General features: G+C 43.7%; 1 long non-coding RNA gene and 1 pseudogene across 1 annotated transcript in view; both read left to right on the plus strand.

The window, feature by feature from the left end:
- Nucleotides 1-14613, plus strand: part of LOC141581717 (uncharacterized) — a 52184-nt gene extending 37571 nt beyond the window's left edge. Inside the window, exon 3 of the long non-coding RNA XR_012514473.1 lies at nucleotides 14454-14613. This is a non-coding gene — a long non-coding RNA (uncharacterized LOC141581717). The remainder of the gene's footprint in view (nucleotides 1-14453) is intronic.
- On the plus strand, nucleotides 9800-10589 carry LOC120366820 (leucine-rich repeat-containing protein 37A-like; annotated as a pseudogene).
- Nucleotides 14614-15434: the final 821 nt, after the last annotated feature.

Below are 15434 nucleotides of genomic sequence, written 5' to 3' on the forward strand. Positions count from 1 at the left end.
TAGCCTAGTCTTGGTACTGTCCAGGATGACGACTCTCAGAGTGGCTTACACACACACATACTCTCTCTCTCTCTTTCTCCCTCTCTCTCTCAAGAAATGCTGCTGATTGATAGGTTTAGCCTCTGAAGGGAGTATTTTCTCTTCCATAATATTCCAGCACAGAATGGAATTTTGAACCAAATGGGAATCTGAACTACAAGAATCTAATCCAAATTTTAAAACCTGAATGTTAGGTTCTTGGCACATCTGAAAGCATCTAGCTTAATATCTGAGACGTAGGTTCAGTAAATGTGAATCTCACACACACACACACACACACACCAGCCAACCATGTAACAGGTTCTGAGACAGCACAGCCAGTTACATCTGGTTTCCAGCGGATTTAATTTTTTTCGAGACGGAGTTTCACATGTCCAGGTAATTTTGGTTTTTTGTTTTTCGTTGTTTTTTTTGAGATGAAGTCTCGTTCTTGTCCCTCAGGTTCAAATGCAATGGCGCGATCTCCACTCACTGCACCCGCCGCCTCCCAGGTTCAAGTGATTCTCCTGCCCCAGCCTCCCGAGTAGCTGGGATTACAGGCATGTGCCACCATGCCCGGGTAATTTTGTATTTTTAGTAAAGACAGGGTTTCTTCATGTTGGTAAGGCTGATCTCAAACTCTTGACTTTAGGTGATCTGCCCACCTTGGCCTCCCAAAGTGCTGGGATTACAGATGTGAGCAACTGCGCCTGGCTCCAGCAGGTTTTCTTTATGGATAATTGGTGTTACTCAGGGCTAATGTGCAGAAAAGCTTGTTCCACAGGGCAAAATGGGCAGATCCTTGTGGTACGGGACTTAGTAAACAATGACTATGCCCTCCCACGTTATGGTAAAATGCCACAAGACAGCCAAAGAAATGCTTTCTTCCTATGGGAATGATGCAAATATTGCCATTTTTCTGTTTCAAAGAATAACAAGACATTTTCTTGGTAATCTGTCACCTAAAGTTAATATTTTGAGGGGTTAAGAATGTCTTTATTTTTTAGAGACACATGTTGAACTATTTATGGGTGAAATGACATGATGTCTAATGTTAATTAAAAATGACTTAATTGGCCAGGTGAGGTGGCTCACGTCTGTAATCGCAACACTTTGGGAGGCCAAGGCGGGTGGATTGCCTGAGGTCGGGAGTTTGAGACCAGCCTGACCAACATGGTGAAACCCTGTTCTACTAAAAAAATACAAAAAGTTAGCCAGGCATAGGGTGGTGCACGCCTGTAATCCCAGCTACTTGGGAGGCTGAGACAGGAGAATTGCTTGAACCTGGGAGACAGAGGTTGCAGTGAGCCAAGATCACACCACTGTGCTCCAGCCTGGGTGACAGACAGAGCAAGACTCCACCTCAAAAAAAAAAAAAAAAAAAAAAGAAGGGTAAAAAAAGACTTAATTTGGGGCCAAACTCAGTGGTTCATGCCTGTAATCCCAGCACTTTGGAGGCCAAGGTGGGTGGATCATTTGAGCTCAGGAACTTGAGACCAGCCTGGGCAACATGGCAAAACCCTGCCTTTACAAAAAATGTAAAAATTAGCTGCATGTGGTAGCATTTACCTCTATTCTCAGCTACTCAGGAGACTGAGGTGAGGGGATTGCTTGAGCCTAGGAGGCGGAGATTGCAGTGAGCTGAGATCCCACCACTGTACTCCAGCCTGAGCAACAGAGCCAGACTCTACCTCAAAAAAAAAAAAAAAAAAAAAAAAAAAAAAAAAAAAAAAAAAAAAAAATGGCTGGTCACAGTGGCTCACTCCTGTAATCCCAGCACTTTGGGAGGCTGAGGTGGGCAGATCACCTGAGGTCAGGAGTTTGAGACCAGCCAGGCCAAATGGTGAAACTCCGTCTCTACTAAAAATATAAAAAATTAGCCAGGCGTGGTTGTGAGTACCTGTAATCCCAGCTACTCAGGAGGCTGAGGCAGGAGAATAGCTTGAACCCAGGAGGTAGAGGTTGCAGTGAGCCGAGATTGTGCCATTGCACTCCAGCCTGGACAACAAGAGTGAAAAGAGTGAAACTTTGTCTTAAAATAATAATAATAATTTAGGGAGAAGGGGGAGAGGCAATAAGAGTGGCCCTGTGCTGATGGTTATTGTAACTTGGTGGCAGATATGTGGCAATTCATGGTACTAGTTTGTGGAACTTTTGTGTGTATTAGAAATTTTCCATAACAGAAATTTTGTTTTGTTTTTCAGAGCACAGATTTTAGAGCAGAACAGACCTGGGTTCGCATTCCCTCTGGGTTCAAATTCCTGTTCTGTTTTGTCTGGGCGATCTTCCTATTTAAGTCTTCTGAACCCTGTTTCCACATTTGGAAAATGCTCATAAGAATAATTCTTGGCTCACAAATTTTTGCAAGTATTCAAAGCACTTAGGGCATAGCCTGGAACCTAACTGGCAATTGCTAACGCTATGATAGCTTTACTTGAGCCTAACCATGCTAGCTATTATCAACTATACCAGCTGTGGTTTCAACCTCTCCTCCAAAACTCAAGTTGAAATTTAGTTGGCATTGTGATTGTTCTAAGAGGTAGGATTGTTAAGAGGTGATTAGGTCATGAGGACTCCACCCTTATGAATAGGTTAATGTTGTTATTGCAGAAGTGGGTTTGTTATGGAGAGGGTGGGTTGTCGTAAAAATGAATTTGGCCCTCTCTTGGTTGCTCCTTCTTGTGCACCTCCTTTCTGTCTTTCACCATGGGATGATGCTGCACAAAGCATGCTGGTGCCATGCTCTTGGACTTCCCAGCCTCCAGAACTGAGAGCCAAGCACATATCTATCTTAAATAAACTGCCCAGCTGTGGTATTCTGTTGTAGCAGCATAAAACAGACTAAGACACCAACTTTTGGGATCAGCCTGCAATCATGGTAACTGGCAGAAAGCTGGCCTGAGGTCTTGACCAAATAAAAGTTATATATGTCAGACCTGTTACTGAAACTCCTAGAGGGCATTTATTTGATCATTTTCATCTTTTTGGTTTTTAAGAGACAGGGTCTCTTAAAAATAAAAAAGGCACAATCAAGGCTCACCCTCGTACAATCATGGATCATTACAGCCTCAACCTTCCGGGCTCAAGTGATCCTCCTGCCTCAGCCCCTCAAGTAGCTGGGACTTCAAGTGCACGCCATCATGCCCAGCTAATTTTTAGTTTTTTCAGAGATGGGGGTCTCTATGTTGCTCAGGCTGGTCTTGAACTCCTGGCCTCAAGCAATTCTCTCATCTTGGCCCCTGGTGCTGGTATTATAGGTGTTTTGAGCCACCACGCCCGGCCTCTTTTATGATTTTTCAGTGTGGAAGTAGAAATGAGAGATGACAGGGGCAATGGTGGGGTTTGTTCCTGGGTTCACAGCTCTGCTGTAACTGTGAGAGAGCTGCAGAGGTGGGGAGGGGCAGATCAGGAAAGCACACCCCTGAAATACAATGCCATTTGCAGATCCAGCCTCTTGTTTTCCATCCTGGACATTCATTCATTACCAGGCAGCCAGCACTACCCAGGCTGTCCTGGGACTCGGGGTTCTGTCTACCTGGGCACAGTTTCAGGCTGCAGCTGGCAAGGCAGCCCCATGACTTTCTGCAGAGGTGCGTGTGCTGGGATAGGAGACAGTGAGATCACAGGAATTCCTTAGCATCCCACATTCATTTTCTTTTCCTTTCTAGGCCTTCTCCCCAACCCTCTCCCTCACACCCACATCAGTCATTTTTTCTTTTCCTTAGAGTAGCTGGGAGAATCTATCAAAGCCAGTTCAGGAGCTTGCCTTTTCTGGTGTCTTTTCTCAAGATACAGCATTCAGCCCTCACCAGATGGGAACCTATCAGCTCAGCAGGCAGATAATTATTTTTTCAAGGGTGGGAGGCCCTACCATGAATGGAAATTCAGGCATTTCTGCAGCTGAGGCCCGACCTGGGCAAGTTTGCTGGAAGTGCTAGTCAGTGGAGGTGGGAGGGAGGAGCAAGGTATAGGATGGATTCAAGTTCCCTTTTCCATGAAGCAGTTTGGAACCTGCTGGACCCGCCCCTGAAGTCTCTCCTTAGCGACCAGTGTAAGCCAGCCCAGTTTTGGTCTGGTTGAAGGGGGTCACCACCTCTGTGAGGATCCGGAACTCAAGATCAGATATTGGGATGCACAGATTTCTCCTCATTCTAATAACCAGCTGCCAACAGCGGAGCATGCTGCCAGGAAGGTAATGAGCTCCCTGTTGTTGGCAGTATTCAAGCAGATGCTGGCTGGCCACCTTCCAAGGATATTGCAAAAAGAAGACCTGACATGAATGAGAGTTTGCCTCTTATGTCTTCCAAAGTCTCATCACCTCTGTTGGTTCTCATGCACAAAGGATGAACCTGGAGTCATCACAGGCCCAGGGTTCAAGTCCTGGCTATACAGCTAGCTAGCTAGATGGCCTTGGGCAAGTCGCTTTATGTTTTTATTAAAATACATTATACAGGTATATTATATTTTTCTGATAATGGGTGATAATTGTTAACAAATTTATTATGGACACTTTGTATCCTAGCATGTATAGTTTTAGTGTATCTTGTTTGATTTTTAAGTTTTGTGGGTACATAGTAGGTATATATATTTATCAGGTACATGAGATATTTTGATACAGGCATATAATGTATAATAATCACATCAAGGTAAATGGGGTATCCATCACCTCAAGCATTTATCCTTTGTGTTACAAACAACCCAATTACACTCTTTTAGTTATTTTATTTTTTTGAGACAGGATCTTTCTTTGTTACCCAGGCTAGAGAGCAGCAACATGATCACGGCTCACTGCAGCCTTGACCTTGCTCAAGCAATCCTCCTGCCTCAGCCTCCAGAGTAACTAGGACCACAGGCACCTATCACCATGTCTGGCTAAGTTTTGTATTTTTTGTATAGATGAGGTTTTACCATGTTGCCCAGGCTGGTCTTGAACTCCTGGGTTCGAGCAATCCTCCTGCCTCGGCTTCCCAAAGTGCTGGGATAACAGGCGTGAGCCACCGTGCCCAGCCTTCTTTAATAATTTTAAAATGTACGGTTAAATTATTATTGACTATAAGTCATCCTGTTGTGCTATCAAATACTAGATCTTATTCATTCTTTAACTATTTTTTTGGTACCTATTAATTATCCCTGATAGGGATAGGAGGCAGGGAAATTCTGGGCAGAAGAGGGCAGGTCCCTGGTGAGGGCCTCACTCTCAAGCCTGGAACTGTGGCACACATACATTCCTGTTTTCCTGTTCAAAAAAAAGTTGCCTTTTCAAAAACCACTCATGGCCCGCCCTGCCCGCTATCCTGTGCCTGTAAAAACCCCAGCTCTGCCAGCAGAGAAGAGGAGGAAAGAGAAGAGGAGAAGCAGCAGGATGTCAGAGACTATGGCTGGATGTTAGAGAGAAGCAGCTTGACTTCAGAGAGGGGTTCAGTGGTGGGGCAGCTGGACTTCGGAGGAAGGTTATGTTCCCATTCTGTCCCCATTTCAGCTCCCCTTCCCATGGAGAGCCACTTTATATTTTAAATTTATTTATTTATCTTTTGAGATGGTGTCTTGCTCAGTTGCCCAGGCTGGAGTGCAGTGGCACGATCTCAGCTCACCGCAACCTCCGCCTCCTGGGTTCAAGGGCTTCTCCTGCCTCAGCCTCCTTGTAGCTGGGATTACAGGTGCCTGCCACCATGCCTGGCTAATTTTTTTGAATTTTTAGTAGAGATGGGGTTTCATGATGTTGGCCAGGCTAGTCTCAAACCCCGACCTCAAATGATTTGCCTGCCTCGACCTCCCAAAGTGCTGGGATTACAGTCGTGCTGGCATTACAAGCTGGAGGGCCACTTTCATTGGCAATAAAATCCCCTGAATTTACCATCTCCAATTTGATCGTGTGACCTCATTCCTCCTGGACGCCGGACAAGAATTCAGGTGCAGGTGCAGAAGGCTGTCACACTAACCCTCCACTGAGCTGTTAACACTTAAGCTGTCCGTGGATGGCAAAGCGAAAAGGGCACCAACTGTAACTCTTTCTGGGGCTTCGGGGGTCATGGGCATCTCCCTAGATGCTATTGCGGGGCTGCACAGAATTTGGCTCCTGCTGGCACCAAAAGTGCCCTCCCCGGCTCCGGCACTCACTCTTACAAGTGAGAATATGTAAAGATTGTCTTTCCGGGCTTATTTCCCTTATCCTTTTAATAGCAGTGTGCCTAAGTCCTTTAAACCAGTGGTCCCCAACCTTTTTGGCACCAGGGACAGATTTTGTGGAAGACAATTCTTCCATGAAGTGGATTGCAGGGGATGATTTTGGGATGAAACTGTTCCACCTCAGATCATCAGGCATTAGATTCTCATAAGGAGTATGCAACCTAGATCCCTGGCATGCACAGTTCACAGTAGGGTTTGTGCTCCTGTGAGAATCTAATGGTGCTGTGCATCTGACAGGAGGTGGAGCTCCCTTGCCTGTCACGCACCTCCTGCTGTGTGGCTCTGATCCAAACAGGCCATGAACTGGTGCAGGTCTGTGGCCCAGCGATTGGGGATCTCTGCTTTAAACCATGGCTCCCTCATCTGTAAAATGGAATAATAATGAAATTGTGAAAATTACATAAATATTAAATAATGAAACACATATAACATGCTTAGCATTTAGTTAAGCATCTAAAACATGTTGACAGGCTGGGTGCAGTGGCTCACACCTGTAATCCCAGCACTTTGGGAGGCTGAGGTGGGCAGATCGCTGGATGTTAGGAGTTCGAGACCAGCCTGGCCAACATGGTGAAACCCCCATCTCTACTAAAAACTACAAAAATTAGCCAGGTGTGGTGGTACATGCCTGTAATCCTAGCTACTCAGGAGGCCGAGGCAGGAGAATCACTTGAACCTGGGAGTCAGAGGTTGCCATGAGCCAAGATTGCACCACTGTATTCCAGCTTGGGTGACAGAGTGAGACCCTCTCTAAAAAAAAAAAAAAAAAAGTTGATTGATCATTATTTGAAACCAGCACTGTCCCATAGAACTATGATGTAAGCCTCAGATGTAATTTAAAACTTTAATGTAGCCACACTAAAAAAGTAACAATTAACAAGTGAAATTCTTCTTCTTTTTTGAGTCAGAGTCTTGCTCTGTCACCCATGCTGGAGTGCAGTGGCACAATCTCAGCTCACTGCAACCTCCACCTCTTGGGTTCAAGCGATTCTCCTGCCTCGCTTTCTGGTAATTTCTTTTTTTATTTTTGAGATGGAGTTTCGCCATGTTGCCCAGGCCAGAGTGCACTGGTGCGATCTTGGTTCATTGCAACCTCCGCTGCTCAGGTTCAAGTGATTCTTGTCCCTCAGCCTCCTGATTAGCTGGGATGACAGGCGCCCACAACCACACCTGGCTAATTGTATTTTTAGTAGAGACAGGGTTTCGCCATGTGGCCAGGCTGGTCTTAAACTCCTGACCTCAAGTGATCCACCTGGCTCAGCCTCCCAAAGCAGGATTTGGGATTACAGGCGTGGCCCACTGAGCCTTGCCTCATGTGATTTTATCTTGCCTCACTGACTCCACAGTAGGCACTGTAAATGCCACTAGTTCTTGTTTTCTGTATCTTCAAAGCTACTTGCCTGGGCCCAGGATAAGTGCCCAAGAAGCGTGTTTGGACTGACATCCTTGGGAATCCAACAGTGGGTAAAGATAACCACTTGCTTTCTACCTGCTCATGTTATTTTCCCCAGAAACTGACAATCTGGATTGCAAAGACTGGACCAGGAGGGAATTTATTCCAGAAACTCTTGCAGCGTCTGGCACTTTACATTTCCTCATTTTGTATTGTTTGTGTTGTTGTGTTTTTTTGTGTTTGCCGTGGAACTGCCTATGAATCATATATTTGGATGTTGAGGATGAAGAGTTAATTTAGATGAAGAGTTAATCCAGAGCAAGATCACAACTCTCTTGAATTCCATGAAGGCTGAGAGGTGATGAAGCCTCAGAAGAAATATGTTTAGGCGCTGAAGATGAAGGGTTAATTTGGATGAAGAGCTAATTCAGCACATATGAGCTGCTAGCACTGCCTGCACCGGGTGAGCCATTCCATAAATGTTAGCTCTTATTCTCTCATTGGTGGTTGGGCAGAGCTGAAGTTCTGATGAGATCTTCTCAGAAGGGCTACATTGTAGAGGGGTCTGGGAGAATCATTCAATGCTCTGAGCGTCAGTTTCCTTTATTCTTGAAATGGGATGCGAATTCTAACTTCACCAACCTCAAAGAACCATTAGGATGGTGCAAAAGTATTGTGATTTTTGCCATTAAAAGTAGTAACAAAACTGCAATTACTTTTGTACCACCATGCCTGGCTAATTCTTTGTATTTTTTTTTTCCAAGATGGAATTTCACTCTTGTTGCCCAAGCTGGAGTGCAATGGCTGACCTCGGCTCACTGCATCCTCTGCCTCCAGCGTTTAAGTGATTCTCCTGCCTCAGTCTCCCAAGTAGCTGGGGTTGCAGGCACCCCTCCCCACCACCACACTTGGCTTATTTTTTGTATTTTTAATAGAAACAGGGTTTCACCATGTTGGCCAGACTGGTCTCAAACTCCTGACCTCAAGTAATCCACCGGCCTTGGCCTCCCAAAGTGCTGGGATTTCAGGTGTGAGCCACCACGACCAGCCTAATTTTTTGTATTTTAATATGATGATCAGACGAGATATTCTGAGAAAGTGTTTGGAAAACTAAGGGGGTCCATCTAAAGTATCATTAGGCTTGCACTGAGCTCAGCATCATTCTTGGGCTTGGGCAGGGGAAGACAGCAGCGGGTGCCGGGATGGCCCCACCTCTGCACGCGCTCTGCTTGCCCTGCCTTTAAGACTTGAATGTGTGAAAGCATTTTGAAAGCTGTGAAGTCCTACTCAAGGGATCCTTTTATGAAGAGTGGGGGTGGAGGCGGGAGAACTCAAGACCTGCCAAACTTCGAGTGTGAACAGAGCTGTAACCCTGTAGCATTCCCCTCCCACTCGCCAAGCAATGGGAGAGGGAGCCGCTGGGAGACACATGCCCTTATTTGTCAGGCTGTGGACAGCGGGGCTGAAGGAGCTGTTAGCATGCTTTAACACCCCCTTTGGGGATGCAGGGTCGCTAGCATCCCTGTTTGGGCACTACTGCATTCCCCCTGCCAGGTGTTGGCACCCAAGGCAGGTGGATCACGAGGTCAGGAGTTCAAAACCAGCCTGGCCAACATAATGAAACCCTGTCTCTACTAAAAATACAAAAAAATTAGTGGGGCGTGGTGGCGGGCACCTGTAATTTCAGTTACTCAGAAGACTGAGGCAGGAGAATGGCTTGAACCCAGGAGGTGGAGGTTACAGTGAGCTGAGATTGGCCCATTGTACTCCAGTCTGGGTGACAGAGTGAGACTCAGTCCAAAAAAAAAAAAGAATGTGGGGGAAGTCATCTGGGTTCTAGTTATAGTCGCATTTCAGGAAATTATTTAACATACTGACTTAAACAAATTAAGTGTCTTCTCCATGTGTACACACAGGGTAGACCTCTGAAGGGTGGCACTGTAAATTCTAGGGTAATGGCTCTGTTAGTCAAGGCAGGATGACAGTTCAGCCTCCTCCCAGGCTAGTGCAAAGAGCTCTTCAGTTGGATTAAAGCCTTCTCCCCCAGACTGAGTTGCCCATCCCCCAAAACCCCTCCTACAGAAAATTTGGAGTCCTGGCTTATTCCCAGACAGCCCCTACCTAATAGGGTGGTGAATTAATGATCAGACATGCAACAAAGGAGATAAAAAGTTTAGCAAAAATGGCAACACTTTGGAATAAATGGCTGTACTGTGCATTCTGCCCACCATGCAGAAGACCCCAACTCAGCCTCCAGAGCTACCTAGGGAGGTTGTAGCTCAACCTCCTGTGTATTATGAGATGTCCATGCCAACACCAGATCAGGGTCAGTTCAGTGTCCAACATCACCCCGTGTCACAGTTCAGCCTTTGAACCTGGGGCTTGCCATCACTCCTGAATCCACTACAGAGGTTGAACCTTCCACAGCCCTGACTGCCACAGCTCCTCCTCCAAAGCACCCTGAGGTGACACTTCCACCTTCAGACAAGGGTCAGACTCAGCATTCAAACCTGACTCAAGTCACAGTTCAATCTTTGGATCTGGAGCTTACCATAACTACAGAACCTACTACAGAGGTTAAAGCGTCTCCAACCATGGAGGAGACCTCAACTCAGCCTCCAGACCTGGGGCTTCCCGTAACTCCAGAACCCACTACAGAGACTGGACATTCTACAGTCCTGGAGAAGACTACAGCTCCTCATCCAGACGAGGTTCAGACTCAGCATCAAAACCTGACTGAAGTCACAGGTCCACCTACTGATTTAGAACCTACTCAGGATTCATTGGTGCAGTCTGAAAGTTACACCCCAAATAAGGTTTTAATTGCACTAGAGGAACAGAAGGCCTCCACAAGCACCAACATATGTGAGCTCTGTACCTGCAGAGATGAGACACTGTCATGTCGTGTATTGATCTCAGCCCAAAGCAGAGACTCTGCCAAGTGCCTGTGCCAGAGCCCAGCACCTACAACGGCACCTTCACCATCTTGTAAGCATCACCTTTCCTCCATTGTCCTCTGTGTCCTGCCTGACATGGCAACCTTTTCCTGGAGGCCTTCCTGGGCCTTCTTTATCTCCCCCAGACTGCACTGACAACTGACTTTCTGCTTCACCTTTGCTTGTCAACTCTTCCTTCTCATTCTCCTTTACTGTTGGGCCCCTTCTCCAGTCTTTGACCTGTGATTGCTCTTCCTTCTTTTCCTGTCCATTTTCATTTATCCCCATCACATCATTGCTTCACTGCTGCTGTCCTCCCATTTTTGCTTCACCCTCTTTACAGCAGCCTGTCCCTCTTCCCATCTCAGTGATGATGCTCTAAGTGGTTAAGAGTTGATTCTGTATTGATTTCTGAAATCCTTGCTCATGTTAAAAAAAAAAAAAAAAAAAAAAAAAGTTGATTCTGGAGCCAGGCTGCCTGGGTTTGAACTCAGTTCTGTCATTTATTAGGTTGGTGACCCTGAACAGATTACTCTGTTCTATGACTCAATTTCCTCATTTTTTTTCTTTTCTTTTTTTTTTTTTTTTTGAGACAGAGTCTTGCTCTGTCACCCAGGCTGGAAGGCAGTGGCACAATACCGGCTCACTGCAACCTCCACCTCCTGGGTTCAAGCAATTCTCCTGCCTCAGCCTCCTGAGTAGGTGGAATCACATGTGCACACAGTCATGCCTGGCTAATTTTTTTTGAATTTTTGTAGAGATGGGGTTTCATCATGTTGCCCAGGCTGGTTGCGAACTCCTGAGCTCAGGCAATTCGCCTGCCTTGGCCTCCCGAGGCGCTGTGATTATAGGCATGAGCCACCACACCCAGCCAATTTCTTTTTTTTTTTTCTTTTTTTTTTTTTTAGGGGAGGAGGGGGAGGGAGGCGTGCGGGGTGGAGCAGGGGAGGGCTACAAAGAAAGAAAGAGAAAGGGGGAGAGAGAACAGGAGTCTTGCTCTATTGCCCAGGCTGGAATGCAATCTAAAAATAGGTATTAAAAACCTCTTTTATGCTGATAATTGTACTTAATAGCGGAGACAGGAAGGAATAAGGAAAGAAAATAACAAACAGCCAACCAATATTTCATTTAAATCTGTGAAATGCTATGCAAATGCTGGAGTTGATTTAATTCCATTTATATGGTCACTTTCAAAATAGGTGTAATGTAATACTGAAAAAAATGTATGTTCTGTGGACCTGAGGAGAAGAATTCTATAAATATTCAGAGTTTACTTGTTCCAGGTCTAAGTTCAAATCATAAATGTCCCCGTTAATTTTCTATCTCGTTGATCCGTTGAATATTAACAATGTGGTGTCAAAGTCTCCCACTATTATTGTTCGGGAGTCCAAGTCTCTTTTTAAGTCATTAAAAACTTGTCTTATGTATCTGGGTGCTCCTATATTGGGTGCATATATATTTATGATCATTGACTCCTGTTGTTACATTGATCCTTTTACCATTATGTAATGTCCTTCTTTGTTTCTTTTTGATTGGTGAGTCTTCCTCCAACCTTTTGTTTTGAGTCTTTGTGTGTCCTTGCTTATGAGATGGATCTGGATACATCGTGCCAATGGGTTTTGACTTTTTATTCAATTTGTGTGTCTGTGTCTTTGATTGGGGCATTAATCCATTTAAATTTAGGATTAATATTGATGTTTGTGAGTTTAATATTGTCACTTAATGCTAGCTGGCTATTTTGCACATTAGTTGATATAGATTCTTCATTATGAAGATACTCTTTACCTTTTGGTAAGTTTTTGGGATGATTGATACTGGTTGTTCCTTTCTGTGTGTAGTGCTTCTTTCAGAAGCTCTTGTAAAGCAGGCCTGGTGGTGATGAAATCTCTGAGTGCTTGCTTGTTCGCGAAACATTTTATTTTTCCTTCATTTATGAAGATTAGTTTGGCTGGATATGAGATTCTGGGTTGAAAATTCTTTTCTTTAAGGATATTGAATATTGACCCCAACTCTCTTCTAGTTTGTAGGGTTTCTGCTGAGAGATCTGCTGTGAGTCTGACAGGCTTCCCTTTGTGGGTAACCTGACCTTTCTCTCTAGCTGCCCTTAGAATTTTCTCCTGTATTTCAACCCTGGTGAATCTAACAATTATGTGTCTTGGGGTTGCTCTTCTTGAGGAATATCTTTGTGGTGTTCTCTGTATTACCTGGAGTTGAGTATTGTCCTGCCTTACTACGTTAGGAAAGTTTTCCTGAATAATATCCTGAAAAATATTTTCCAGCTTGGATTTATTCTCTTCATGACATTCAGGTACACCTATCAAATGTAAATTAGGTCTTTTCACATAGTCCCATATTTCTTGGAGACTTTGCTCATTCCTTTTTACTTTTTCTTCTTAATCTTGTCTTCTCGTTTCATTTCATTAAGTTGGTCTTTGACCTCTGATGTCCTTTCTTCTGCTTGATCAATTTGACTGTTAAAACCTGTGCATTCTTCGCGGCGTTCTCGTACTGGATTCTTCAGTTCCAATGATTCACTTATATTCCTCTCTAAATTGTCTTTTCTTGTTAGGATTTCGTCAAACCTTTTTTCAAGGTTCTTAGTTTCTTTACATTGGCTAGAACGTGTTCTTTTATCTCACAGAAGTTTCTTATTATCCACCTTCTGAAGCCTAAATCTGTTAATGGAACACACTCGTTCTCCATCAGGCCTTGTTCCCTTGTTGATGAGGAACTGTGATCCCCTGTAGAGGGAGAGGCATTCTGATTTTGAGTATTCTCAGCCTTTTTACGCGGGTTTCTTCCCATCATTGTAAATTCACCCACCTGTCATTTTTGTAATTACCTACTTTCAAATTAGGTCTCTGAGTGGACGTCCAGCTTGTTGATTCCCAGGGCGGAAACCTGAGCAACCCACTGTGCTGCCAGCGTTAAGATTCGTGGTGCTTTTCTGCCCGGGAATCGGTCTGGCTTCCCTCTTGAGTCCCTTTTTCAATCAGCTGAATGGGCGACTCTGCCTTCCTGGAGCTCCAAATGTCGACCAAAAGGGGACCCAGTCCCGTCTACTCTGCACCGAGAACCGCCGCGCCGGCCACAAGAGTCGTGCTCGTGACCTGTGGGGCTCCTCCGCTGGGAATCTCCTGGTCCGTGAGCAACAAAAATTCGTCTGAAAGTGTGGTGTCCTCTTGTTCTCTGCGCTTTCACTGGGAGCTACAATCCTGAGCTGCTAGTGATCAGCCATCCCAATTTCTTTATCTTTAAACTGGGGATTATGCTAGTTGCCATTTCATAGGATTGTTGTGAAATTTAGGTGAGTGAATACGTGATATACTTGCATCAGGGCCTAGCATATGTAGGAGTGTTGGCTGTTTACATGATTACTCAGTCCTTTAGTTTTGTCCAGAACTCATCTTTGTTGTCCCTGGCTTTCTATATGTAGCACTCATTTTGTGTCCAACCTGGGGCTAAGTATGCTGGTGTCTCCAGAACATGAAAATGATAGGAGGGAAGAACGAGAATAGGCATGAAAAGGGAGGTATATATAATTAAGTACTAAAAGATAATGCAGACCATCGGTGCTGTCATTCACTAGAATCTGTGATCTTGAGGTGTGGAGGTCAGGGAAAGATACATGGATAAGCTACAACTTTACTTGGGACTTAAAAAGTAGCTATAATTTGTTAAGTGTGATAATGCTGCAGAGAATTCTCATCAGCAGTTTGACTGAAAGCCTGGTCTTGTGTTTTGACATAAGGATAAAATGCCAAGCCCACTTTGCTAAGTTAAAAATCACTGGTTTGTGCCCTGTTCTGTATTATTTTGGGTATTGTCACAAGGAAGAATTTTGTAATGAATTCTGTAGGCCAGATCAGTATCTTGTATTTGAAAAATAATTTTTGCATTTTAATATTTGAAATTGGCAGGCCAAAGTTGAAGAACAGAGCTATCAGAATCAACTCCCCCAGAATCAACTACCATATTCTACAAGGTAAATGGTTGGTTAATATTCTTACACAAGCTATAATTCTGTGGATACTCAATAGTAGCAGGAAATTTAGATGAATTTTGCAACCTAGTATTCATTATTACTATACTCAACAAAATTTTGTTAAACCACTAAATTAAATGATATTTAACATTTTCTAAGCCTTCTTAGAGAGCTACACTGAAAGATTTTTGGAAAATTCATTCCTGTGGCATATGAGGCTAATGCTATTTTACCTCTCACAATGTCCAGGATTTTTTCTAGCACATGTCTTAGGGAGAATGCTATCAGAGGCAGTCTAATGAAGTAATCACTGTTGAATAATCTCAATGAGTAGGAGTAGAATTGATACATGCCTTATTTATTAAATAGTGCCACCTTCTCCACTTAAAATCGCAAATAGTATATAGTATTCAGGCTGGATAATTAATTTTTTAAATAAATAAATGCATGCTCAGAATGTATATTAGTAATTATACTTCTAATGAAAATTAAATATATGCATTATTTGTGATGTGGTAGTTTAGGTAGGAGGAGGAGGAGTTTCATAGCCTACATTTTGTTAGCATCCCTAAAGCATTTAATAATATTTTTTGAAGTTTTATTTTCCCTTATTTACTTCAACCAAATATCTTTAATTGAAAATTTTCCTCAAGAATAAAACATTTTTTAAGAAAATTATGGAAGAAATGCTAAACAACTTGATTATCTGAACTAAAGAGAAGTTGGAAAGTGTTAACATTTTATCCTTATTATGAAAAACTTTTTTGAATTTGAATTTTAAAAATTGTTCTTGCTTAATGAGATATTTAGGTCTCAGCTAATTATAATTATAACCTCCACATACTTAAAAATAAAGTATTTAGAAAATAAAACTTGATCTAAAGCCATAACTCTGTCTAGGATTTCATCACAGAAG

This window comes from Saimiri boliviensis, chromosome 17, assembly GCF_048565385.1.
Source record: "Saimiri boliviensis isolate mSaiBol1 chromosome 17, mSaiBol1.pri, whole genome shotgun sequence".
NCBI lineage: Eukaryota > Metazoa > Chordata > Mammalia > Primates > Cebidae > Saimiri > Saimiri boliviensis.